This window comes from Emydura macquarii, unplaced genomic scaffold (assembly GCF_026122565.2).
Source record: "Emydura macquarii macquarii isolate MOO-44397 ecotype Brisbane River unplaced genomic scaffold, CSIRO-AGI_Emac_v2 contig_1644, whole genome shotgun sequence".
Taxonomy (NCBI): domain Eukaryota; kingdom Metazoa; phylum Chordata; order Testudines; family Chelidae; genus Emydura; species Emydura macquarii.
In genome coordinates this window covers 15,830,810-15,857,500 of record NW_027131781.1, presented here as the reverse complement: position 1 = coordinate 15,857,500, position 26,691 = coordinate 15,830,810, and the positions used below count along the sequence as shown (strand labels likewise).

General features: G+C 39.0%; 1 long non-coding RNA gene across 1 annotated transcript in view; it reads left to right on the top strand.

Moving 5' to 3' along the window:
* The window catches only part of LOC137158341 (uncharacterized), a 110,152-nt gene that overhangs the window by 82,611 nt on the left and 850 nt on the right, over window positions 1-26,691 (top strand). The gene's annotated exons all lie outside the window — the stretch shown is intronic.

Below are 26,691 nucleotides of genomic sequence, written 5' to 3'. Positions count from 1 at the left end.
TCCCTTTCTAAATGCAGATGTTGCCAAATAGCTATTGGCTTTTTTCCCCCCGAAGAATGAAAAATATCATAGCTCAGAACAGACTCAGTTAAGGTACATAGAAGGGAAGGGTGAATTGCTTACTCTCTGTTCTCAACTAATCCCAGAAGATCTACTTATATTTACTGGTAGACTTTCTCTGCAGAGAGAGGAAAGGCCTCTTGCTATGATGAATCATTCCTCTCATGATGTCCAGAGCTTACAAAAACTATTCACAAAATGGTCCATTTTTATTAGCTGCAGAAACAATTTAAAATAACTGAAATGTTCTCTGAATTTGCTCTTCTTTTTTGTTCTGTTGGTAATGTTATTTTGGCACTCTTCTGGTTTCATCTGAAATACAGCTAGAGAGGCAGTTAGGGAATAGACAACCTCATCTCAGTATTGTAAAAGAGCAAGAACATGTAGAACGTTTTACTTTGTGTGTGTTTAAAGCACAAGGTGAAATTTTGTTCTGCTGATGAAGCTTCTGTTCTGCCAGATGAATTCTGCTCACATCTTGTGGTTTGTTTTACAAATGATTGTATCAATACTAATACAAATGCTTTAGAATTAAATTTAAAACAGTGGTGTGTTTAAACGGATTTTGTTACTTGGGATATCTGGCTGAGGTGTTGGATGACACACTTTACTATGGGGTGCTTATAATGAAAGGGGAAGCAAGACAGCATATAGTGGTGTCTTCCAAATTATAAACCCTTTTTAAGAGAGCTAAAGAAGGAAGCTGAGATGCTATTCTGCAGCCCCTTGGTATTATTGCACAGAAGAGAGATGGTGACATAGTAACAATTTTACAAGGGGAAATGCAGTACATTACATATTGCCAGTAGTTTTGTGAGCTCTGTGAGGGCATGTACCACTGGTGGCTCTCAATTCATGTTGAGGGCTTCTCTTTACCTTCTCTTTTTTGGAGATAGTCAACAGTGATAGACTAAGAAGAAAATGCTCTCTTTTCTGTTGAGTAAAGATTAAACCCTGTTCTCCCACATAGTGGTCATTGTGGGTAGTTTTCTGAAAACATCCACTCAATGTTCAGCGGCAGTCAAAAAAGCTAACAGAATGTTGGGAATTATTAGGAAAGGGATAGATAATAACACAGAAAATATCATATTGCCTCTTTATAAATCCATGGTATGGTATCTTGAATACTGCATGCAGATCTGATCACCTCATCTCAAAGAAGGTATATTGGAATTGGAAAAGATAGAGGTCTATAAAATCATGACTGGTGTGGAGAAAGTAAATAAGGATGTGTTATTTACTCCTCATAATACAAGAACTAGGGGGTCACCAAATGAAATTAATAGACAGCTGGTTTAAAACAAACAAAAGGAAGTATTTCTTCACACAACGCACTGTCAACTTGTGGAACTCTTTGCCAGAGGATGTTGTGAAAGCCAGGACTATTACAGGGTTCAAAAAAGGACTAGATAAGTTGACAGAGGATAGGTCCATCAATGGCTATTAACCAGGATGGGCAGGGATGCAAAACCATGCTTTAAAGTGTCCCTGGCCTCTCTTTGCCAGGAGCTGGGAATGGGTGATAGGAGATGGATCACTTGATGATTACCTGTTCTGTTCTTTCCCTCTGAGGCACCTGGCACTGTCCACTGTCAGAAGACAGGATACTGAGCTAGATGGACCATTGGTCTGACCCAGGATGGCTATTTTTATGTTCTTATGGTGACAATAGATTCATCCCTGTGTAATGTAAACCAAACTAAAAACATAACTTGGCACTTGTTGGAGGTGGTGTTCGAGTGCAAAGCGGTTTTGAGGCCAGGCAAAACAGACCTTGAAAATCACTTATTCATTAGCTCCTGTAAACAAAGGTAATTGCCTTGGGTTATTTTTGGTACCATGTGAAATGAGTGTAAACACAACGAGCTTAATAGAACTGTAGGTTAACATGAAAAATTAATACACAGGCAAAAAAAAAAAAAAAAGGCATGGCAGGTTTCTTATACATGGGTTCAGTCTTTCCCTCAACCTCCACCTCTTTACACTTGCCACTGCTTTGTAACAGGCCTCTTGGGATGCTGTAGATGAATCCTTCTGTCTTTGTAATCTACACTGTCATTCACTGTACAGTGTATTATAAAGGGCAAATGATTCTGTCACCTTAGCCACATCATCTTGATCCCAAAACATCAGCATAACTGGGATATGATTTCTTCCAATAGACACTTTAATAAACAAGAATCTTGCAAATAGCCAGTGACAAGCTATTCTTATTGTACATCCTAAGCCTCCGAATAGACAGAGCTGAGGATGCTGCTCCTTAGGCAATTACATGCTTTAGACTTATCAAATCTGTCTGAAACCCCCCTTTCTTTCTTATCACAGACTCTTTTCTGGAGAGAACCAGTTTGGGACTCTTAGGCCGGGCAAGGGCTTACAAGAGTTGTTACTATTGCAAACACTTCAGAACCTTAGTGATAAGAGCAGCACTTACATTGTGTTGTTTTGTGGCTGTTACCAGTGTCTTTTAGGCTTGGGCTGTTCCTTGCAGCTTTTTGGTTTGAGGAGGCCTCTGAAATTAATTTTAATTTGTGGGGACTTGGCTGCTGTTTTTGTGTTCTCATTCTCCACTCCCATTTTAACTGTGGTGCAGTTGTCTCCATGCCCTTTTATCTTTTACTTTTTCAGTTTCTATTTGTCTTTCTCTCTGAAAGAGAACCACCTTTCTTTTTTAAAAAGATACTTCCTCACACTGCCATGGTTTGCAGTGTACTTGCTACTCTTCCTTCTGTGTTCTGTAATTCTCATCTGAAAATCCATTTTGAAAACCTTCCTCACTATTATTAGGATGATTTGGTAATACCCAGAGTCCCCCATAGAGATGAGGATCCTGTTGGGCTAGGTATTGTACAGACATAATGGTCTGAATGCGTGGACCCTTGCATAGCACGCTGGAGCCAGACTGCTCTCTGAGCTGAGTTTACATCCAAAGAAAGATATCTTTGACATATTTAGAAATGTGAGCATGTTGATCAAATTAGTTTGCTCTGCTATTTCTTGTTAATATGATCCGTTTACAAAAGACTTAAATAGTTTCAGGCAGGGATGGTTAGATGCCTCTGATCTAGGAGATCACTCCTACCCTGGAGTTTCTTTTAGTTGTTACAATATACCACATAGAAACGTGTAGGGCCACAAACAGTCCTAAAGGAACAAATACAGGGAAAATGCCTTCAGTTGCTATGGTTAAAATCTAATGGAAATGTGTAAAATACTACCACAACACCCATTTTAAAGCAACATTAGAGAGCGTGAGCTAAAAGAATAAAAGGAAAGAAATTCAGAGTTAAGGGTGTAAGTCTCAGCTGACTTATAGGGTATGTCTATACTGATGGCAGCAAAGTCGCCACCATCAGATCGACCTATCAAGATCGATTGAGCAGTCAGTGAAGACCCGCTCAATCGATCCAGAAGTCGATGCTGGTAAATCACCCCCTTAAGTGGCATAGCGCTGCGTCGACGGGAACACGGTTCCTGTCAGTGCAGTGCAGTGAAGACACCGCGCAGAAGGGAAGGACAGCAGTCGATGGGAGTTACGCAAGTTAATCTGCGTAGCTTGCATAACTCGCGTCGACTGCCGCCGAATTGCCAGGTAAGTGTAGACCAGGGCAAAGTCATTCACTTGTACATTTGTAAACAAACATATATTCAGTAATGAGTTAAGGATAAGAACATCTATAGTTGGTCAGGTCAATGGTCCATCTAGCCCAGTATCCTGTCTTCCAACAGTGACAAGTGCCAGGTGCTTCAGAGGGAATGAACAGAACAGGGCAATTTTGAGTAATTCACCCCTTGTTGTCCAGTCCTAGCTTCTGGCAGTTGGTGGTTTAGGGACTCCCAGGGCACAGGTTGCATCCCTGAATATCTTATCAAATAGCCATTGATGGACCTGTCCTCCATGAACTTACCTAATAAGGATGAACTATTTTAAATTGAACAGGGCCTGGACTCTGCCTGTCTAGCTTTTTATCAGTCCATTGTAGCACATTGCTGGCATTACTGGAAATAATATTAGGCCATGAGTTGAGTTTAACTCTAATCATTGAGGCCTAGAATGGAAATGCTTATAACCCTCAAGTATATAGCTACACTTACTTCTCCTTTCTTAACAATTTTTTTAATGTAACAGCTATCATCAGGATTTCTCAACTAGTTCAAATTCATGTTTGACGTGTTTTGTTCCCAGTATATAAATACAAGTAAAACAAAAACTCTTTAGCATAGACCCCCCAAATGGCAAGCCTCCTTTTTGTCATATGTGTCTCAACTCTTCTTTCATTATGGAGGCGACAGTGGTAACTCCGTAGTTAGGGGTTTTTTAAGATTGCCATTTAAAACAGGACTGAAATCCTCCTGTTTCACACTTACATTATTGGACTGAGTCTTCAAATGTAGCACAATATACCCTTCTGAGGAAAATTTATTTTTCTGTAATTTTTCTTTAGAAAAATATTTAACTTTTGCTCTGGATTGTTCGGCAGTATTTGAAAATACTCCCTTTTTGAAATGTTGCTCTGTTTTTCCATGCATTGCTTTGTGTTCCTCAAACTAAACAACCACAGCAAACACAAAATCCAGTCTTCTTTCTCATACACAGAAATAACATCCCACACATGGACCACTCCTGAACTTTAAAAATTGAATACACTGAGAATTATCCCACTTTTTCATAATGCCTAACTGAGTTTCACCAGGATTCCTCAACACAAGAGATTTGTCAGGTACTTTGGTTAGTTGATGCTGCCAGCATCACTCCATGAGTAGAGGCAAAATGTTGGTTGAAAAACAGAAAGAAAATAAACATACCACACAATCTGCATCGCATAGGCTCATCTGCTGTCTCTTCCTTTATCCTTCCACATCTACTTCTTTCCCGTGAAGCAAGGTTGACACTTTTTTTTTTTTTTTAAAGATAACTTTGGCATTACTTTTCATTTTTCAAAGGTGGCTGCATAAATCATGCATTTAAATACCAGATTTGAGTGCACAGTGGCTGAATGTGCAGATTTTATGGGCAAAAATCAGATGCCACCTGCCTTTAAAAATATGATCCCAAACAACACTTTAGAAAAATGGTTGAAAGTCGTAGGCTTATGGTAATAGGGGCAAAAGTCTGATTTTTTTAAAAAACACACAATGAGTTTCTCTCAATTGATTTCAAATGTGCAAGTATAAGTAACATTTGGGTTTCTTTAACAAATTTCATGTGATTCAGCAGTTGCCAAGGTAACAGTGCTTCTTTTAATAATAATAAAAGAAGCATAGAAAAGGTGCACATTTTTCACTGTCTAAGGCCCTGCTGCCTTAGTGCTGCAATTACATGATAGCACACACTTTCTTTTGTTCAAGGAATAACCTGTCGGGTGCATAAATGTTGATTATTTCCACCTAGCACAATGAGGTCCTGGACCATTACTAGGATTTCTAGATGCTATGGTAATACAAATAATAAGTATTTATCTCCCTTTCATTTTGATAGACTATCATATTTGACACTGTGCTTTGCTTTATGCAGCTGTCAGGCATCAAGTTGCCAGTTAGATCTAATGAAGACAAATAAATTGCAGTAGTAGGTTATTTACATGAAGGTGGCAGAGCGTACTAAGTTGATATCATATCAGATATGTGAAATATCAATATGACATGACTGAGTTTTAAAAATGGTCTAGTCCACACTTCATCAACCATCTATAGTCAGTTGATTTTTTATTTCCTTTTTGGCTGTTCATGAAGACTTGTGTTATCACATAAAATTCAATTCCTAGTATTAAAACGATTTTTTTCCATCTTTTGGAGCTACCCTTTTCAAGTTTAAATAGATGTGTTCTCTACTGTGCATTTTCCTTCTGAAACCTGAGCTTCAATTTAGCTTTGGCAGATAGTACAGTGTGGTTACTGTGGATATAAACTCCATGTCTTAGGCAGATGATCTGCATTCTGAATACATGACCTAATGCTTTACCCAAGCTGAGTTTTCCACCTTTCTATCAAGATTTTGGGTACTTAGCAAATGAGACAAACCTATTTTTCCTGCTTAATAATAATTCTGCAACTGATTTGAGTATCATTCTTCTATTTGTCTATGGGCTGTAGAAAAATTCAGTCTCTTAAATGTTTGTTTTGACCTTTAATCTAAGACACTTTACTGCAGATTTATGATGCATTCTTTTTTTAAATAATTTCTTATGCTTTTCAATATTCTTGGGTTTGTTTTTGTTTTTTTGCTATTTTCGTGAGGCAGTTGCACTGAAATTATATAAAGAATGATAGTTCTGTGTTCCATCAACTGGGTTGTCAATTGCGTTTGAGAAGTTTTTAACTTTAACCAGGCTTTGGTGTATGGTAAATGTAAGCCCTCTGAAAACACTGAACATTTTTCCTCACTGATTGAAGTTGTGTGGATTTACACCAGCTTAACACTGTCTTGGTAGAGTGAAGAATGAGTATTCCTTTCTGTTCTCTGGGGACTTAAAGATCCCTCAGTGACACTTTTTGTAAGGATCTTTAACCACTACTTGCCTCCCACTCTTATGCAATGTGATCTGTAATAGTTATTAGAGCTGTGCGATTAACTAATGTTTTTTGGTTCAGTGGCAAGTAGGGGGGGGAAATTACTTTTGGTTCAATTAGAAACGAAAATGTTTCTGATTTTTTGGTGTAACAAAATATCAAAAAAAAAGTTTTTGTGTGGACCAAAACATTTAACCTTTGATTTCAGTTTACAGACTTTAAAAAAATTTTAAAACAGGTTTTTACAGTAAAATTGAAGGAAATTCCACAAAGACAAGACTTTCCAAAATTATATGTTGAGATCTTTCATTCTGGAAATGCCAGAATGGTTTTGAAACTTCTAATTCTTTTCCCCACTGAAACAATTTGTCAAAATCGACCCAAATTCCTAAACTATGTTTTGCATCTCTATCTGTATTTTCAAATGAAAAATTTCACCCAGCTCTACTAGTTATATTCCTTCCTGGTATGTAATGTGCTATACATCTTACTGCTGCTCTGTCTGCCAGAGGCGGCAACATTTCAGTGCTTTCTGTGTGTGCAGCTAAAGCCCAATCCTGAGAGCAGTTTCTTTCCCTTGACTCCTTTTATGGCTTCACTGGAGGATGGAAGGGCATCAGCCTATCACAGGACTGGGCCTACAGTTTGTGAGGTGCTTTGAATTTCTTTGGGCTGAAATTAAAAATCTTACTATTTTATCAATATAAAATAGTATTTTGGGTTTGGTTTTTTTTGCCAGTTTTGTTTTCTTTTAAATTTGTACAGCAGATTTTGTTGCATGTGATAAAAGCTGCCAATACTTCTGTACCTGTGTAATCTATACTTTATCCATAATAGTGTATTAAGCATGCAGACAATATTTCAATATCTATTTTAAAGCACACTTGGCTGAATGACCATGGGCAATTCAACACAGTGCAGAAGGTCCGCTCCGGGCCTATGCCCCGCTTAAATTCCGCTGAGCCACTTGTGCTGGCCCTCTGCCCAGGAGTGAGTTTTGCCTTACCTTATTTCTGACTTAATTTACCCTCCATGTAAATTGGAGGTAACATTTACATATATCCTAAGGGCATTATGCCTATTTGGGTGGCCAAATGGGTGGTGGTATGGGAAAGTGGTGAAATCAGGATGTCACTTCCATTGCAGAGCTTGCCAAGTGTGCTGCTGTTCACTGGTTTTGACTGCAGTGCAAATTTTGTGTCTTGTCTCTTCTCTTCTCCCTCTACTGCTCCGTTCTGCAGTAATATGTTGGACTGTTTAAGTATTAAAGAGAGAGTAAGGTTTATCATTTTGGTGCTGATAGTTAAGAAAAGAAAAACACCTTTTTTTTTTTTTCCTTTTTTTTTTTTAACGTGTTACTGATCAATGCACTTACTGGGAAAAGCCTATAGTGAAAACAAAAAACCCCAGAACATTTAAAGAATTTTTGATTTTTGTCTGATTCTGCTTTTCAGTATGCCCAGCTAGGCTATATAGAAGACCAACTGGACACCCTTTGAACTGTCTAATGCCCCAGTTCTTTGCAGTCCTTTGTTGACAACATCTGGGAGCTGTAATTGATTGTTGTTACATGCTTTGGAGATATTGTTTAATATTTTTACCTCCTGATTTTTATGTCCACAATCAGCATCTTGACTGCTTTCAGCCAATCAGAGAAGCATGGCACGAAGCTCAGTGCCTTATTTTGGAATGAAATATGATGCCTGGGAAATCTCAAGTGATCTTGGAAAGAGATATTGGACCATATTTTGGAAAAATTGGGTCTGTGGATGAGAGGGAGGCATTAATCAATGTCAAACAGTTCAGAGATTTACTTGGGAAGATGGGCTTCCGCTGCTGATTCAATAGAGGGTTTGCCAAGGTGACGGCTCTGTTACATTCAGACCAAGGCCTGCCTGCTTGGACTTGGCTGGAGATGCAGGAAATAGCCTAAATCCAGTTAAAGGCTGAGTTATTACAAGCTTCTGTCCTGGCCTAATTGGGAGCAGCAGTGGCCTTGAGTATATGCAGGCTAGAAGAGTATTTGAGCTTTTGCTGTTTAAGTTTATGCCCAGCAGGAAATATTGTGCCAATTACCGTTCTTTTAAATAAAAAATCTTGGCTTTGAAGTGGGCCATGACTGAGAAGTTGTGACTATTGGGATGCTGTTTTATTATAGATGACAGGTTGTCATGCTTGGATTCAAGAATACTTGGATCACACTTTGGTCAGCTTCCAATCAAAGATGATCCAGTGTCCAGGGCTAGAGCTGGGTGAATTATTCATGGCAAATTTAGCCCCATTTTCTGTTTGCAAACAGATTCTGAATTATATTAATATAGTTGATATTTCCTGAATAGTTCATGCAAACACATTTCATCCAGATTTTCACCAAGGTGTGTTTTGTGAACTGTTCTTTTCCTCTGTCCATTGTTTGCAGTGGATGGCTAATCACTCAGACCCAGGTTTTTAAAATTATTTCAGCATTGTAACAATCAGCATTGCAGCGCCTAAATCTCATTTGCAAAAGGGATATAAGCATTTATGTGCCTAAATCCCATTGAGTGTCAGTTGGATTTGGCTCCCAAGTGCCTAAATCCCTTTTGAAAAGAGACTTAGGCCACCTAAATCAGTTAGCCCTTGCAATGGTGAGTGCCCCAGTGCCTAAATACTCTTAGAACTCTGGGCCTTAGTTCACATGGCAGAGGTTACACTCTGAATGGATGCCAGAACTCTTCTAAAACAGGAAAATAGCAAATTCTAAGCTACTAATCAAAGAGGAGGTAAAGATGTTCTGGTGCAAATTTCAAATGTTTAGTTTTGTGAGAAGCTGAAATTCATTAAGCTTTTAGGATTTGCAAATATTTTCATGCAGCCATCCAAATAAAGAGCAACAAAGAGCAGTCAGCCCAACTCTCACTCCATTTATTTGGGAAAATATTCACTAATCACTTTTTGTATTACTTGTCAGCTTTGCACACAGGATTGAAATGGAAATATTGATATACTACTGGCAGGATATCATTTTAAAATGGGGTGAAAGAAGGATGCAAACCAATCTAAATATTCTAGATTAAAGGGTTGAAACTGCCTCATCTTGGGTATTTGAGAAATATCATGGATCTGAGATGAGATTAGTTTAACATGAGGAGTGTGGCTAGGGAAAAAGTCGTGGCTGGCCAAAGGGAGCAGTTATAGGTTAGAAGGGCAGATATCTGAAGGCAGGTGATCATATTGTGAAGCACAATTGAACTATGAGGAATGGGGAAGTTCTACTTGAATTGAAACAGCTACTACGGATAACAATAGAACTGCTGAAATCTGGTTTTCAGAGGCACGTCAATGGGAGATATAGGTGCTCTGGAAATCAGGCCCAACGTATTTATATTGGGGACTGTAATTGAATAAATTTGGGTATTTTGGACCAAAAAAACCTCTGAAAATAATGAAGCATATACTCTGTAGACTGAGATGACTGACCATTACTCCTATCAGAGTTTGTCAGTGCCCTATTTTGTGATCTTTTAGAAAATTATTATATGTGAGATGACATTTATGCTCTTGCAGATATCAGCTATGAGTTTCTGAGACTGGAGCATGTAAGGAGCTCCAAATTCCATGTCTGAAAATCATAAATCACTTCTCTTGAAGTGTAGTGGCAGTTCCCACTCAAGATGACACAGTTTTGATGTCTGTCTGTGCTTTCTGGCAGCATTTTTTAAAAAAATGGTTTTATGGGTACCCTGCCCAATTATGTTCTTCAAGGTGCATACTCTATATTACTGGTAATATAAGAATTCTGCTCATACTACATAATTACACTGGAAGAGGAACTAAATAGCATCCTTGGGGAAATGGTCCAGAAGAGCATTAATTTTAATCACTTAATTTATGATGAAATGAAGTAAATGGACTGTTTTTTCACCAAGTTTTTTTATGTTAGTGTAATAGTCTTTCTACTTGTATACATTCCTACTTAATGTCTTAAAAGGCATGTTTTGAAATGGCTTGATTCAACCTTTGGACAACAGCTGATGTGGCTTTGGTTTGGAACTGAATGGGCAAAATGAATGAAATGGCACATTTGGTGGTCTAAAAACTGAACAATCATTTGGATAAACAGGTCATCACAGAGTTGGGGTTATGAACAGAGAGGAAAGACTGAACTCATACTGACATGGCAGAGGATGTTGGTATTAAATAAACTGCCTTTCAAAAGATGAGCCATAGGGAACCTGTATTGACACAACACTGACCTCTCAAGTTAGGAATCACTATTGGGAATTGAGGGTGCTGCAGGAGGAAAACATCTTCAGCAATTCAACTTCTGCCACCTTTCCAGTGGTCCTCACCCCCACTTTTGCCAGAAAGTTTTTCCAGTTGTCGTCTTCTCTACTCCACTGGGAAAAGAGGGTCCCACCCTCACACCAGTGGTGTTATCCCCCAGTCATCGGGTCACTGGATTGCTGTGGTATGCTAGCCATTTTTCAGATGTCTTCCTGCTGATCCCTTAGGGTGTGTGTGTGAGTGTTTGTGTGTGCATGCGTGCGTGTCTGGAGGGGGGAGAGGGGGAATTTCATGCATGCTGTTCTTGGCAGTGGTCAAATCCCAACTACTCCCCCCATCTCTGATAGACTGATGTGAGGGGAATCCTGTGCAAAGGGATCATTGAAGAGTTTTCAACCACCACACTCTGCCTGAGCCACCTCCTGTGGCCTGGCTACAAATTTGAACTATCCATTCATTTTAATACATAGACACTTAACTAGGAGAACGTGTGTAATTTCCTCTAAGTAATGTTTTGGCATCTCTCTTTATATTTAGTGTGTGTGTGGGGAGGAGGGGGCAGGTGTGTCAGCTTGGGGAGACTATTTATTTAAGGAAGTTTGGGAATATAGTGCTGGGCAGGAAGAAGAAAATCCCTTGCATTTGTGGAATTTGAGAGGCCAACAAGGGAAAGTACCTGTTATAAAGTTTTAAAACAATTGTTGTAGCTGGAAGTAGTCCTTGCAGTGGGAACAGACTGGAGTGATTGGCATGACTATATACTTGTGCCCCAAGTGAGGTGACAATTATTTTGGTAGGTTGCTTTTAAATCTACATCAGGGGTCTGATTCCTATCTTTCACTCTTCTCTATTTTCGCTAACCGGTTGGTAATTAAGAAGTGAAGTTTGAGATCTCAAGGGGCTTTGGAGGAAATATGCTTGCCGCTAGCTATCTCTGTTACATTTTGCAGTAGTGAGAAAGAGCAGATAAGTATGTGAAGGAGAAACTCCACATCTGGGGCCACTCTTACCTTTAGCACAGAAAACTAAGATTTCACGTTAATCTTTTGTTTAAACTTGAGGGGGATATATAGTTGGGGTACGGAAGAAGCAAAACACAAACAACCAAAGAAACCCAACCCTCTTTTCTCAGATTTTATTCATATTTATTACCCATAGAGCTGCTTTTTGATGTTTTGGTCCTATGAAACAAATCAAACCATATCCCTGAACTGAACCAAGTGCAAAGCAAAATTAGTAAAAGAATGCCCAGGTAAGTGTATAACCCTTCTCTTAATTTGTTTCAGCTCTCATCTGTGCTAGCATTAATAGGTTTTAAACTTCCTTTGTATTTGGAAGATAAAGTGGGCAGAATTTTCGAAAGGGCTCAACACCCACAATCAGACCATATTTTCATAACCGTTAGTTTAGTTCCCCTTGAGGCACCAATGTAAGTGGCCAGATTTTCATAATCTGCATGTTTGTTGGCTGGGCAATTTTGAAAATCTGGCCACAAGTGTTACAATGGGAGCCTGAAGTCTTTTGAAAATCTGACTGTATATTCCTAGTACATGCTAAAAGGTAAACTTGTTCGGAGGTGAAGCTGAACTGATCCTGATCCCTGAATCTGTGCACCCTGTGATGAGGTGTTCATTCCACACTTTCCTGACAGGATTAATGATGACTAAAAAGGGGACTAATTAAGCCAACAAGCCACAGATGAGAGGAATTAGGTGGCTAAGTAATCCCAGACTGAGTGAGGGAGCCCACCTGGGGAAGAATGAGCTGGGCTGGCTTTATAAAGACAGGAAATTGGCAGCAGAAAGGGGGTGAGGGCAAAGGCTGTAGGCACTCCCTGGGAGGAGTGCTTGGCAGCTACAAGCCTGCAGCTCCTTCTTGGGAGGAGGGAGTGGTGAAGCTGGCAGACTGGAGAAGGAAGGGAAAGCTAGAAGGTTAGGAAAGGGCTCTGGAAAATGCAGAAAGTTCTGGGGCAGAACAGACCTTGACTGCTGAATAGAGGGTCCCTGAGCCCAAACCTGGAGTAGAGGGTGGGTCTAGGTTCCACAACCAGCCACTGGGGAAGTGGCACCGGTGGGGCAGTGAATTTGCTGCCTGTACTTATCTGTGGGAAAAGACTTTCCAACCCTGGAAGCAGAAATCATTTGGCGACTTGGCTGGAGGGCCATGTCACAAAGACATGGCATCAGCTTGTGCAACAAGAGAGGAGCCACAGATCCAGAAAGAAAGGTGGAGGATGGTGTTCAACCAGAGAAAGGGGTGTTGCCCTTGTGAGCTATTCCCCAGAGTGACCATCTTAGCGGTGAGTGGACCACCATGTCCCACGTTCCCAAACTGTGCAATATTTGACATTTGGATTGGAACTTTGTGTTGCCCTTGAAACATTGAATTTTAAAACATAGCAGAAGTGATTAAAAATAGAAAAGTTGTGCTGATTCTGCATGTGGCATGGAAATGCTATGATAGTCACATCCCTTTCTCTGATACCAGTAAATTCTCCACCACATTTTGGTGGAAGTTTTATTATTGCTCATGGGGCCCTTCCACTTTTGTGTTGTGATCTTGTCTGATCCCATATGCTAAGCAAGTTTGTGGAAGGTCAGTATTTTGGTGGGAGACTGATATATATGATTCTTGTAACTATATTTATGGGCCTAATTTTCCACTACTTGATACTTTGTGTCATCATCTATACCTGTATGGAGAGTGTATAAAATGCTACCATTCTGACTTTATTAGCATAATATGTTCCCTTTGCACAAGGGAAAAAAACTAGCCAAGGTACAAGGCTGTGGAGAATACGGTCCACTAGGTGTAAGGCTACTCCATCCACTAGCAGCCAGCAACACTGTACTTACCTGTCATACTCTCAGGGTATGATCAACCTGATGATGTATCATGTTTGTAACACCAATATCCTGCTTCAGATCTTTGGAGCCAGAGGTTCCATGGAACCAGGCAGAACTGGAATTGTTCCTTTGCAGCTTATATGCACAGTCTTAATCGAGCTCCATTTAACTGATGCAATTGAACTGCATCTTACTCTTAATAAAAAGTTGTTGTTGCTGCCACCTAACTCTTACTTTAGACACCCCTCCTCCCACTCAGGACAGACTGCTCAGGGAACATAGGTGTTTTTCTTTATTGGTGAGTTCAGAAGGGGGCATTCTTCCCTCTGACTCTTTAGTGAACCAATGTCTCAGCATTGTGTTAGTGAAGATTGTATTTTGCTGGCATCTTACAGGTGAAACCTAAAACCAGCATCCTATCAATTCTGCTCATTCAAAATCTCATGGCATTTTCTTCTAGGGTAAAGGCATTAAATTAGCCCGAGTGTCTCGCCCAGATTCTAATCTGGGCAGCTACATCCTTTCTACCAAAACTCCCCCCTGTTCAACTGCATATGGTATTCCCATCTTTCCCTTAGTTATTAAGTGTTGGTATATGCTATTAAACAGCTTCCATATTCCATCCTAGAGATGGTTGCTTTTTTAGCAATGGGGAAAATAAGCTTATGTACAGCTTTATATGTAAAGCACTTTTTGGGGGCTCTTTGTGATGAAAAGAGCCAGGGTATTTTATTATTCAGAGTGCGACCTCATGCCTCAGCAAGCCAAGTTTGAACTTTGACCTTCAGCTTCCTGCTCCCTTCTGTGACTCTCAACTTTCAGTTGGCTGATGTTAAAATTACAACAGAATACTTTTTGTCACAATTCCAACACTTCTAGAAAGGTAAATATTGCCAGTGTTCTTTTATGTGGACTCTTCTCCTTTGCTTTCGTTTGAGGATAGTCTGGCATTTTCAAAAGGCCATGCTGCTTAGGACTTCATCTCCTCCATCTAAAACAAAATAAATTTAATTCCTGGACAACTCTAAACTTGAAAAAACTTGGGAAGACAATTCCAGACAGGAGTTACTTTCATTTTCAGTAAACAGAACATCTAGAAAACAAATGAATAGGGTTAGAATTCTAGGCTATCAAATGCAGTGTAAAGAAATCTTAATTTGCATATTTATTATGTCACATGTATAATTCAACTCTTTCCTGGCTTTGCAAGCTTAAACACACAAGTTTCCACAAGTAAAATGCTTGTTTTTGGCCTGGAATATTCTCCCAACAGTACTAGACTGTGCTATTGTCTCTCTCAGAAAAATGAATTGGGCATTATGACACATACTTAACCACTTCAGTGTTGATGTATTTAAAGCACAGATCTTCTGAAGTGGAGCCCATATTCACAGTCTCCATCCCACTTGTATGCCAATGTACTGCTCAAAATAGTGAGAATAGTGCTGAGTTATCTGGCACAGGATATTTGCAGAGATAGGACACAGTGTTTACAAAGATCAGATTTTTTTATTTAAGCTCTGTGTTCCTTGGGATGAAAGGAATGCCAGTAAGATAGAGCACAGGGTTATTTGCTCTAGCTGATGAGTTTTCATAGAAAATTAATTTAGGATCTATTTCTGGAGAAATACATCTAGAAAATGAGCCCTTCTGTGCTGGCCACACTGGTTCAAAAAACTATGTTTGACTAGCTGGCTAAGAGAGACTAACACGGCTACCCCTCTGGAACTTTCTACCTTGAACAAAGGCAGTAGCTTGTTTTGTTAGGTCAAAGCTTTAGAAAGCGTTTTTCGCTTGAAACCATTTCTGATTATCTTCTACATTTGAAATCACTTAAAATCATAATCTCCTTTTGCTAATAAACTTGTTTTACTTTTAATCTAAACAGTGCTGTGTTTGACTTAAAGTGAATGTTAACTCCCATTAATGTGCAAGTTGTTGGGCATTGTGTCTTTAAAGGAACAAACAAACCTTAATATCTCTTTGAATGGTCCAGGAGAGAGCTGGACATTGCAGAGCATGCAATCTGGGGAAATCTCGGGACTGGAGTGTGTTGGAGTTAACCTTGCAAGCCTTACGTTGCAAGATATCTTCCAAGGCCTGGGGAGGCCAGAGTGTGGCAGTGATGAGAAATGCTAAATCAAAGCAGTTTAACACACAGAAGCATCCAGACAAGGGAGTTACAACAGCAGAACATTTTGAGGCCCTCTGGTTTCAGGACAGGTGTTGACACACATCCTTGCTGGTCTGGTTTGCACTCCAGAAACTGACAATGGGGTTGATAGAACAGGCACAGTTTCTTCTTAGTCTTTCTCAAATATTTAGAATCAGTATGTTTTCCCATCTTTTCCAAACACATTTTTTAAAATGCCCTTTAAATTATTATATATTGTATGCTGTATATGAATGATTAAAACAAATGTACACCTTAAATGCCTACCTGCATTACTATTCTGCTTACCACAATAAAATGCTTTTGTGTATACTAACCTTTCCGATACCCATCAAAGGTCTTGTCTATGTGGTGCTTTAGTCCTCACCACAGGGGTGTACATTTTAGTCTGCACTAGACTGTTGCACATTAAGTGGCCCATGTGCACCCTATTGGCATGCATAGCAGGTGTGCTCCCCAATGCCTTGGTCAAAGGGTCTTGTGTATTTGTTGTATCAAAACAAAGGCCCCTCAATCAGTTTAAACTTAGCCTCTATACAAAAAACCCTTTCTTTGTCATCTTGGGCCTCTGAGACCCAGTCTAAACCAGTTTATGCAATTCTTCCTAGAGATAGTAATTCTCTGGAGTTGTTTACCCCAGTATTTGCAGTAATCACTCCCAACTGATTTTAGTTCCTTATTCTTGCAGATAAAGTGATACAATAGGATCACAAAGATAACACTTATGTAGATGCCCCAAAATTAGCCCCAAACCCTCCTTTCTCTTTGCATATATTGTAATGAATACTTTATTTTATATTACTCTATACAGTAGCATATACTATAATGAGTAATCTCTTTTTAATGTTTCCTAGTGTGCTTTTCATATAGTACTGTTTCAAACACTACTATATGTTAAAGTGCATTAGGGAAAGTTTCAAGCACACCAGCAGGGTCTACACAGGACAATTAATGTGCAACACCTTAGTGCACTCTAGAAATCACCTCACCTGTAGTCTGAATTATTGCTCCATGTGGACAAGCTCTTAGATGCAAATAACCCTTTCCAGTATTTTTCAGGTATTTATTGGATAAACATGGATTTATTTATTTTTTTGACTGGGGTGGGGGTATTTTATTGGTGTGGCTCAGAAGCCCGTAAGTAAAATCAGAAACCCAATGTATAAATTACTAAAGAGTTTGACTCTGATCAGCTGTAATTCTAGGAACAGGGTGCCATGCTGTCTGGAGTGGCTCATGACCATTAGTGCCTACTTCAGGGCATACTGTCAAAAACAGGGTAGACACCCCAAACTCGTGGTATGATCTCTAACTAGATTTCACCACACCAGTTACCAATATGAATTCTTGGGTCACTATGCTCGTCTTACCATGGAGTCATAGATAGACAGGAGAGCCTAAGGGGACTATCTTGCCACCCAGGCAAGCTGGACTTAGTGATAAATGGTCACTTACACCAAAAAATCTCACACTATTCAGGTTGCTCCCAGTCCCAAGAGATTTACCCCCAGATCAATTGGTACCCAGAACTTACACCAAAGACAATAGCTGTAGCCAGTCCTTTAATAAATGATCTAAAAGTTTATTAACTAGAAAAAAGAAATGAGTTATTTACAGGTTAAAGCAAGCCAATGTATACACACACGAGTTACCATCTATGGCTCCTAAAGGTAACAGATGTAGTAATCTGTCCATTCAAAATGTCTTTCAGAGCAGACCCAGCTTGACCCTGGGGATCTCTGCTTTAGTTTAGTGTCTTTGTCCCTGAGAATTCAAACAGTAAAGAGATGAAAATTTTTCTTGTGATCTTGTTTTATCTTTTACATTTTTGCCTTCCAGTCCATGAGATGAACTCCTTTGCATGTAGCATTTCCAAGGTGCAAAAGGCCATTCACTAGTCCTTTGTTTTGTGATGTTCCTTAATGGCTCATTTAATCTTGATAGGCTCCTAAATTGATGGGGGAAAGCAGGATGACAATTCCCGTGTCTGGGTTCACAAGTTCATAGCAAACTTTTAAAGTTATAAAGCAAAATTTACATATTTCCTTTATAGCAAAACTTACAGATTTCCTTTATAGCATGGAATGCAGGTATTACAAGTGAGATTAATGCATGGAGCAACTTACAAATATTTCATAGTCTAAACACTAAATGCATTCATATAAGACTAATACCTATTTTTAACAAAACTAACATACAGCTGAGCTGGTTTAGTTTCCAGCTATGAGTTTGTCAGTTTTTAGCTAACTCCTACTGACTTGGCCAGAGTTGGCACTTGATTTACCACCATCACACATGGTATATAAAACAAACCAGATCAGGAAAACTTAATCAAGGTCACAGACAGCCTAGCCTGGTCTTGTCTGGATGAGAAAATGTCTCTTGCTGGTACATGCAAGTAAAGTATGTTTTTAATTTTTACAAGGCCAAGGACACTTTGATTTGTCATTCTAATGCTGCTCTGGGTTGCATGCGCAGTTAGACCCCTGTGAACTGTCTGATCTCCTAGAGATAATAGCTATAATTTGGGCGATAGAAGTAAAATCCACTACCTATCCCATCTCAGTTATCCACCTTTACATTATGACAGGCCAAGAGTACTGCAAGCAGACTATTTGGAGTGTTTTACGTATAAATGCTGAGGAAGCTGTTGTAAACTGGTGATTGATTTATTTTGTTTCCTTTTTTTGGAAAGGAAAAGTATAGAATAATTTGTCAGCTAGAGTTCCCCCTAAGCCAGAAACACATGAGACCACAGCCCCTGCCAGAAGATCACACATCTAGGTACATTGTGGGGGAGAAAGGGGACAGTCCGGCCACAGGCCTCAAGGGCTCACTTTTTCCTGACTACTTTCTGGGCCACTGACTGAGGTGGAAAAGGAAGAGACTTGAGAGAGAGCTCCTCCCTGCACTTGAGTTCTGGGGTTTTATCTTCAACCACACACAACATGCACAAGAATTAGGCCATGACCTGCGTGCGTGTGTACACACACGCTCATCTATGCGCTCCCTGTCATTCCATTGAAGTCAATGGAACTGTTAGTCAGGGCCTTAAATGGCACTTTAGTCTCTGGTATCAGAGATTTATCATTTTGAAGAGAGACTTGGATTTTTTCCTACTGTAGTGCGAGAACCTAGCTCTTTTCTTTCTCTCTACTATTGGTTTACTCCGCAAAGATGGTAAAATGTTACTACTGACTGCTCATCAGATGGCTGTGGAGGAACATTTGTGGTTTGGCATACTGGTTTGACTGGCTTTGATTGACAGAACCCCAAAAGCTGAAACTTTGGAGAAATATTGCTATCGTACCTGTACAACCAATTAATGTCTTTGCTGCCATGAAAAATGTAATGCCTCAGATGAATGACTGACAAACTGGTCTGGATAAAATTACAAGATCTGAGGGAATAATCTGTAGGGAATAATTTATTTATTAACTTTTTTCAGATCACAGATTGTTTTCAAACAGTTTAAAATTTTCTTGACTTATTTGTTTGAAATTATTTTCCAAATGTCTACAGATAAATTTGGGGCTGTAATATTTATTTTTTGCAAGCAGCCTTTGGTTTTATTTGAAACAGAACATTTGTTTAATTTTGATTAAACACACAGGTAACGAAGTCTTCTAATTTTTGGTTAAAATTTACTGTTCCTGCTAATATACTTGCCAATAAATGCATTCACTAGAGTAGTCATGGAAAGGGAATACAAGGTTTGACCACAAGGTTAGTGAATTCATATTTTTTAATTGAAGCAAATATTAATAGAAAGATATTTTAAAATATTCTCTTGGTTATAAAGTTAGATTTTCACCAAAGCTTGGATTCAACTCCCTTTTACCTTTGAGTTTGGCTAACTCTCTTCTTTTAATCATTTTATGGGCTTTGGCTGGCACCAGAAAATGGCTAATTTCCTGAAAAGCAAAGAGAGGCTGCTTTTGTAATATGAAATGCTCAGACCTGAGTAGAAACAGGAAATACCAGAAATCTAACTCAAGCCTCTTCTCACGAGATTTCCAGCTCTATTTTGCAAAGGACTGAATAATCAACTGAGCTTCTGGGTTCCTCTCCTGAACCAAATCTCCAAACTTTTTTTTGAAGCCTGCTGTTCCTACAAGAAACCACAGCACAGAGCCTTTCTTTTTTTAATAAAAGGATATATTAGACTCCTTCACTTCCAGCCAACAAAAGTAACTTTCTCTTTTTCTCATCACTGTAATTGACTCTTATTTTTTGTTTTGTAGTTTCACAAATCATACATTAAAAAACCTCCAATCTGAGTCTCTAGGCACCTTTGCCATATAGTAAAAATACAAGTATTAATACAAACAAAAGCAGATCACTGAAGTTCTGTGGCTAATGCTGATTGCAGACATTTAATTGGTACCTGTTAATGCTCTCACTGCTGGCTCTTCTGCATGAGCTATGCTGCCACCAATCCTCTCTTTGTGATAACAGAGCAAACTGCTCTGGAAAAGATTGAGTTCAGATGGAGATGAAGCAGCACTAGAAGGGAAACACCTAAGAAAAATGTGTTTTGGTTTCGTGCAAATACATATATATAAAAAGAGACTATAAGATGATAAACAAGAAAAATTGTATCTAAATGGCCTATCTGTTCAATATTTCCCAGGAAGAATCTGAGCAATCGTATACCGTTATTACTCTGAATAAGCAGATAACAATTTTGCTTCTCAACCCAATTCCCAAACTAAGGAAGACAAATACTGATTTAAAAACCCACAGAAAACAAAAACATTCATATTCCTTGTTAAAACTAAACAGACTAAATATGCCACTCAGTTTTCAAACTGGCTACACTTTGGAGACCTTTCAATTTTTCTCTTTCCCCTAAATTGTACACAGGGTTATTTGCAGTAGTATATATCAAATTTCCAGACGTGTCATTTATTGGTGATCCTGCCTGTTTTAATGAATAAAATTTCTTCAAGCAGGACAAAAGCTTACTAACCTGATTTTTTTTTTTTAGTTGCAACAAATCCTTTTTTAACCCTAATCTTTTTCACTGTTGGCTTGGGGCTAGAACAATTCCACAAACTATCCTTAGCCTTGAAGCTGAAAATGTTTGTGTGTTCATGAAAGAGCATGTTGCTTGCTTCACATGCACAGATTACTTGTTTCCTAATGATGGATGGGTTCCATCTGGTGCAGAAGCATGATGAGCAAACATCACAAGTTTCAGAACTTGTGCACAGCTGAGCATTGAGAGGTGTAGTAGATGGTTATCTGAATCATTATCCAGAGACCCAGATCCATGTACTAGACATCTTTCCCTTGTGATGTCTCACAACATGTCCTCAGTTGGTGTTTTCTGTTCTGCAGTCTACCCTCTTCAACATGTGCTCCTTGAACTATAAATATCCATGAGTAGTAGGACTCATGGAGTAGGACAGGAATGCCTTTTGATTGCCACCATCTTCAGACTTAGTAGCACCAGGGATCTGATCCAAGCCCACTGAAAGACTCCATTGACTTCAATAGACTTTGGATCAGGCCCCATGTGTATCTCCTCTTAGTTATGCCCCTAAGTATGGTGTGCATTTGTGAAGAACCGGAGAGCATGAGATCACAGATCTTCACTAGAAGAGTGAAACAGAGTGTGGTTGAGGACAGGATGGGAGCAATGAAGGGGAATGAGGAAGGGAGATGGAGGTAAATTATCAGAGTCTTGTGTTCACTATTTGCCAGATGCCATTTTTTCTCAATTACATCTACACCTGTGTCCTTGAGTTTAGTGCTGGTGTGGAAATTTATCACCTTAAAATAGTTGAGACCTATTATTAAGATATTGAGATTTCTGTGTGTGGGGAGTCTCTCTTTATAGATTTTTCCATCTACCTGTACTCAACAAGTTTCATATTTGGGGTGAGGGGAAGATCTTGAATGTCCCCATGAAATATGAGTGCAAACATTTGGAACTTTAATCAGATATACAGTATGTTTGTGATGATAATTTTCTATTCAAAATGTCAAATATGAGAAAAGAATGAGTTCTGTTTACAATAAGCTAGCATACAGTTTTACCTACCTGAAGCAACCCTTCAAGGGATCAACAAAAATAAGTAGTAAGAATTATACTCTGAGGATTACATCTGGTGTAAAACTGGACTAATGCAGTGGTGAATCAAGGTCATTATGTGAGGGATAAAGTACTCTAGAGAATAAGGGGGATGAGGTAATGTCTTTTATTGGACCAACTTCTGCTGGTGGATGAGACCCGCATTTGAGCAACACAGAGCTGTAGTCAGTTAATACAAGAGATTGTCTAATAACGGTACTCACATTGAGTGAAGTTTAAATTGCATCAAAATGTTAAGTTTCCCACACCCGAAGAGCTCTGTGAAAGCTTGTCTCTCACCAACAGAAACTGGTCCAATAAAAGATATTGCCTCACGCACCTTGTCTCTCAAAATGTTAATTTTAATTTTTTTAGGCAAATGACTTTTAAAAAACTTTAACTGAAATGCCTTAGTTTTTGGTGCCTGGCAACTAAAGAAAAAACTGAAACATTTTCATATGTTTGTTTAAAAAGACCCAGCTCGTATTCATGTTTTTTGTGCCAAATTGTACTTGGATTTAATTTTGAAATGGCTGCAATATTAAGCTTTGAGTATCCAGATTTATAATAGGAATACTAAGAAGTCCTTAGATAGTACAACTATAATCCAAGAAATGCTGAATAAAATTGCTTTCATGAACTGAATCTTCTGAGTGAATGTCCTGATTGTTGTTCCTCAAAACTGTTGGTTCCTTTTTGAACTTTTTTAGTAGTTAAGGGAAAGAGCAGGAGGCATGGCAATGTCCTGGTTTTAATCAAACATTCTGATTAAATAAATCTTATTTTAAGTAGATTTAAATGCTATTCATGTCCTTGAAGAAATCACAGCAATCACTTGAGGTGCCTAGACTGAATTTAACAGCAGTTATAGACCTTACGATCTCATTAACTACTCTCCTGAGAGTTCCTGTTTTTTGTTAGGTTTTTTTTAACAGTGAAAATGTAAGTTGACAGTTGAAATGTACCCAGGGATATAGAATAGAGGCCCTTGAATTCTTCAGAGTGACACATTAGAAGTGTTGCAATATTCAGTAGAATCAATGTGAATAAATTAGACATTATGCTAAGTACAATATCAGAGTCAGTCATTTACAGCTGTCTAGTGAAAACAAGATAATAAAAGCAAAGATCAATTACCTGGAAAGCCTGCATTATTGCTCTCTGTACTCCCAAAGATGGCACATAAATATAGTGTCAAACATATTACAGCTGTTCCTTCAGTAATTACAATAAAAGCTATAGTACTAAGGATGTGGTAAGAGATGAATACCTGCTGTCTGGCATGAAATACTTCCTTAGAGATCCCTGCTCTGCTGGAGCTATTAGGGCCAAACTCTTGTATCTAAGAGTGTTCAATAGAAACATACCCTAATGATCTATTTCTGGAAAGCTTATTTTGAAATGTTCATAGCAATGCTTGAATCCAATTTAATTACAAATGTCAGGTTCCTTAAACACTTGCTTCAGGATGGCTGAGGTAATCTGGATAAAATAAGAATTGCCCTAGATTTAGAATTGGCATGGAGAGAGAGGAGCTCCTTCCTTCAGGTGCCATGTTATTGGCAGTGTTGAATGAATGAAATTGGTGGTTCTCAGACTTTCTTTGCTTGTCCTCAGGTGTGTAAATGAGATCAATGCTCTTATATTAAAAATCCTGGTGAGAATTGGGGCTGCTTATGTTTTGGGTGGGAAGTGAGTGGAAATAAGTATTTCCATATTTGCATTTTAGTAGTTTTAATTTGGAAAAACTCATTCATTTTTCCCTTTATTAGTTCTATAAATACTATAGGACATAGTGAGTGTCCTGCTAAATGCCGCACAGGATGGTCTCCTGATAGCTGAATGCTACTCCTTGTTTTCTGTGGTGTAGTAACATAAAACAAGCAAACCCAAGGTCATCTGGATCCTGCAATGGTAATCCAGGGGAATTTTTGTATCACTCATTTTTATTACTTAATTTTCTTCTACAATCTTATAAACCTCATTTTCTCTTGGGTCTCTTGAAGTTGAACATGGGAGGTGGAATTGGCTTGCAGAAGAGCCCAAAACCCTATTGAGTGATCATACTCTGAAAGAGTGTGTTGAAAATTTAGCATTGGAGAACACCTGTCCCCTCTCCCCCCCTCCAATAAGTTGTCAATATGGTCCTTTCATAATACGCCACAATGATGTATATAACTGCAATCAGATGGATATGAGGTAGATAGTCAGGAAATGCAGTTTGTGTCCTCATTAGCAAATATGCAAACTCACTGACAAATTGTACACAGTGCCCCCACAGAACACAATGGTGATGCATAAGTCAGGAGGGCATTATTATTATTTCTATTGTAGTAGCACTTAAAGGCCCCACTCAGGATTGGCAACATCTGAAAATAATGGAGCGAGATGTGAGTTAGTGAGGGCAGAAGTAAGTTTACTGAAACTTGATCAATGGTGGTGAAGCACGAGAAGAAAAGACTCCACCTTGATTTTCAATTCAAGTAGAGTTTGTAGCACAGCACTTAAAGAAAACATTTGTGACTTGTAAATGGAGAGAGATTGACCAGGAATCACTGAAACACAGTAAACAAACCTCAGAATGCCGTAGAGAGAATGGCTTTAAAGGCTGATATATGGATATTTTGGCAGCACTGTTTGGCATTTGTGTTCCATGCAACAGGTGAGGGAAACCAAACAACAAACTGCAGATTTCATATAAAAACCCATTGTACAATATGCTGTGCCTAACTGTAGTAGTTTAATTTTAAGAGAAGCAATGGAAGTGTCTCCTTCCTCTGGTGGAAAGGAACCCAATTTCCTCAGTTTTATCCATATCTTGGAAGCCTCGCTATCAGTTGGATGGATCTCTCCCATGTCCCTTTTAACAGTGGCTATTTCCTGTCAAAGATATATTGATCAAGATCATTCTGTGCTTTGTATTTTAACCAGCAGATAATGAAAATGCCAACACTTTTATTTACACTATAGGCCTCTGGAAATGCAGCTGTTTGCTTTCTTTACTGCAGGTATGCATGTTGGGCTCAGCATTTTGAGGACTTTTTTTTATGTTCATTTGAAAATGTATCTTTCCAGGATGGCATGATCTAGGATCATTCCCTTTATATGTGTTGTCTGACTGTCTCTTGTTTTGCCTTTCTTCCTATTTATAGCACCTTAACTGAACTGCATCTCGCAATTTACGAGCAGGAATTTAAATGATCTGAATCTCCTGTATCTAATTGCAATGGGGGAGGCCTCATTATTTGCTGTGCCTTTTCATTGATCTCCAGCCTTGTATTCTATAGTGTTGTCCAAGGCAATTACGGTACATAAATAAATGCCAGGGTTCCAACACTAATGCCTCTTTCCAGCTTGTATGGCTCATTTAGGGCTCTGATTTGTTTCCTGGATTTAACACTCTGTGCCAGTTTTCCATGACTGTTTGCCCTTTCAGAATGAAAGTACTATAGCATTTGGTTGCTTGCTTTACAAAATTTAAGTGTTTTGTTCCCACCCCCCAAGGGAGCACTTTCAGATTTTGCTTGTTTGGCTTCTGTTAAGAACCATGGGACTTGCACTGCAAACACCCTGTGTAATACCATATAATCGTCTCCATTTACCTTTTCAAAATTATAATCTTGGAAGTTTCAATAAACTTGAGGAACCGGGCTGGCTTCCTTTTGAAGTCTGTCAAAGGATCTTACAGAGACTGCAGCAGGTAAAGGGTTAATCAAACGATATTTTTTTCCAAATGTTTCCTCATTTGGTCCATTAAAATTCACTTAAAGTTTAAAACGGTCTGTAAGACTTTCCAGAGGAATGACATCAAGCAGTGTAGTCTAAAGTTTTCCAGTATGTTACCTGACACTTTTAAATGATCGTGTTATATGTTGGTTATATTTTACACCTCAGGAATCTCTTAAACTGAGTATATTTGTTATTTTTTAAAAAGTCTTTTATCCCCATTTCTTCTTGTAACATTGGGGGATGTGTGTTATGCTGGACATATTTTTCATAACTTTCTGTTATCGGGAAATAATTCCTCATTTGCTTTTCTGGAAGATAAAATTGATGGATTATTGAAAGTAATTTCCACCTTCTTAACATGTAGCTGCTGTATCTGCAAGTTCTTTCTCAAGAGACTGCGTCCCTTACTCTTTCCCAGTCTCTGGTATCCTACCAAGGGAGTTGCTAGGGTCAACAGAAGGGAGGTGTACTAGGCTATACCTCTTTAGTGCCACCTTGGAGAGAGGGTGAGTGCTGCTCCTCTGTGAGTCCAGGACATAGCCCTCCAGCCATGCTGTTCAAAGCATTGGACATCTTGCCAGGAGAAGTTAAAGTAGTCCAGACAAAGTTAATATGCTTCCGTAGTCCACAAAAAACCAGAGTCCTAGGTCTTTGGGAAGCTCAAGGGCCGGGGTGGGGGGAGAGAAAGAAAGAACTGCCCTTCTCCTTTCTTAGAAGATCTGGGAGGCCAAGGCTCTCGAGCCATTTTCCCAATCAGCAATCCCAGCTTCCAGAGATCAGGGAGCACTAAGTTGCAATCCTACTCCTTCAGAGTGCCTCCCTTTTTAAAGGACCCACTCATCTTCAGACTTGACAAGCCATACAGGTGCGTTGAGTTGAGATTGATTGTGCCCAGAGTTCAAACTCTTTCCTGATTAGGGTGGAGGATCTACCCTAAAATGGGGGGGAGGGGAGGACAGAAAAAGTGAGTATACTTCACTTTGGAATTTAGACCCAAAGTGGCAGGAGAAAATGATCCCCGTGGTCAG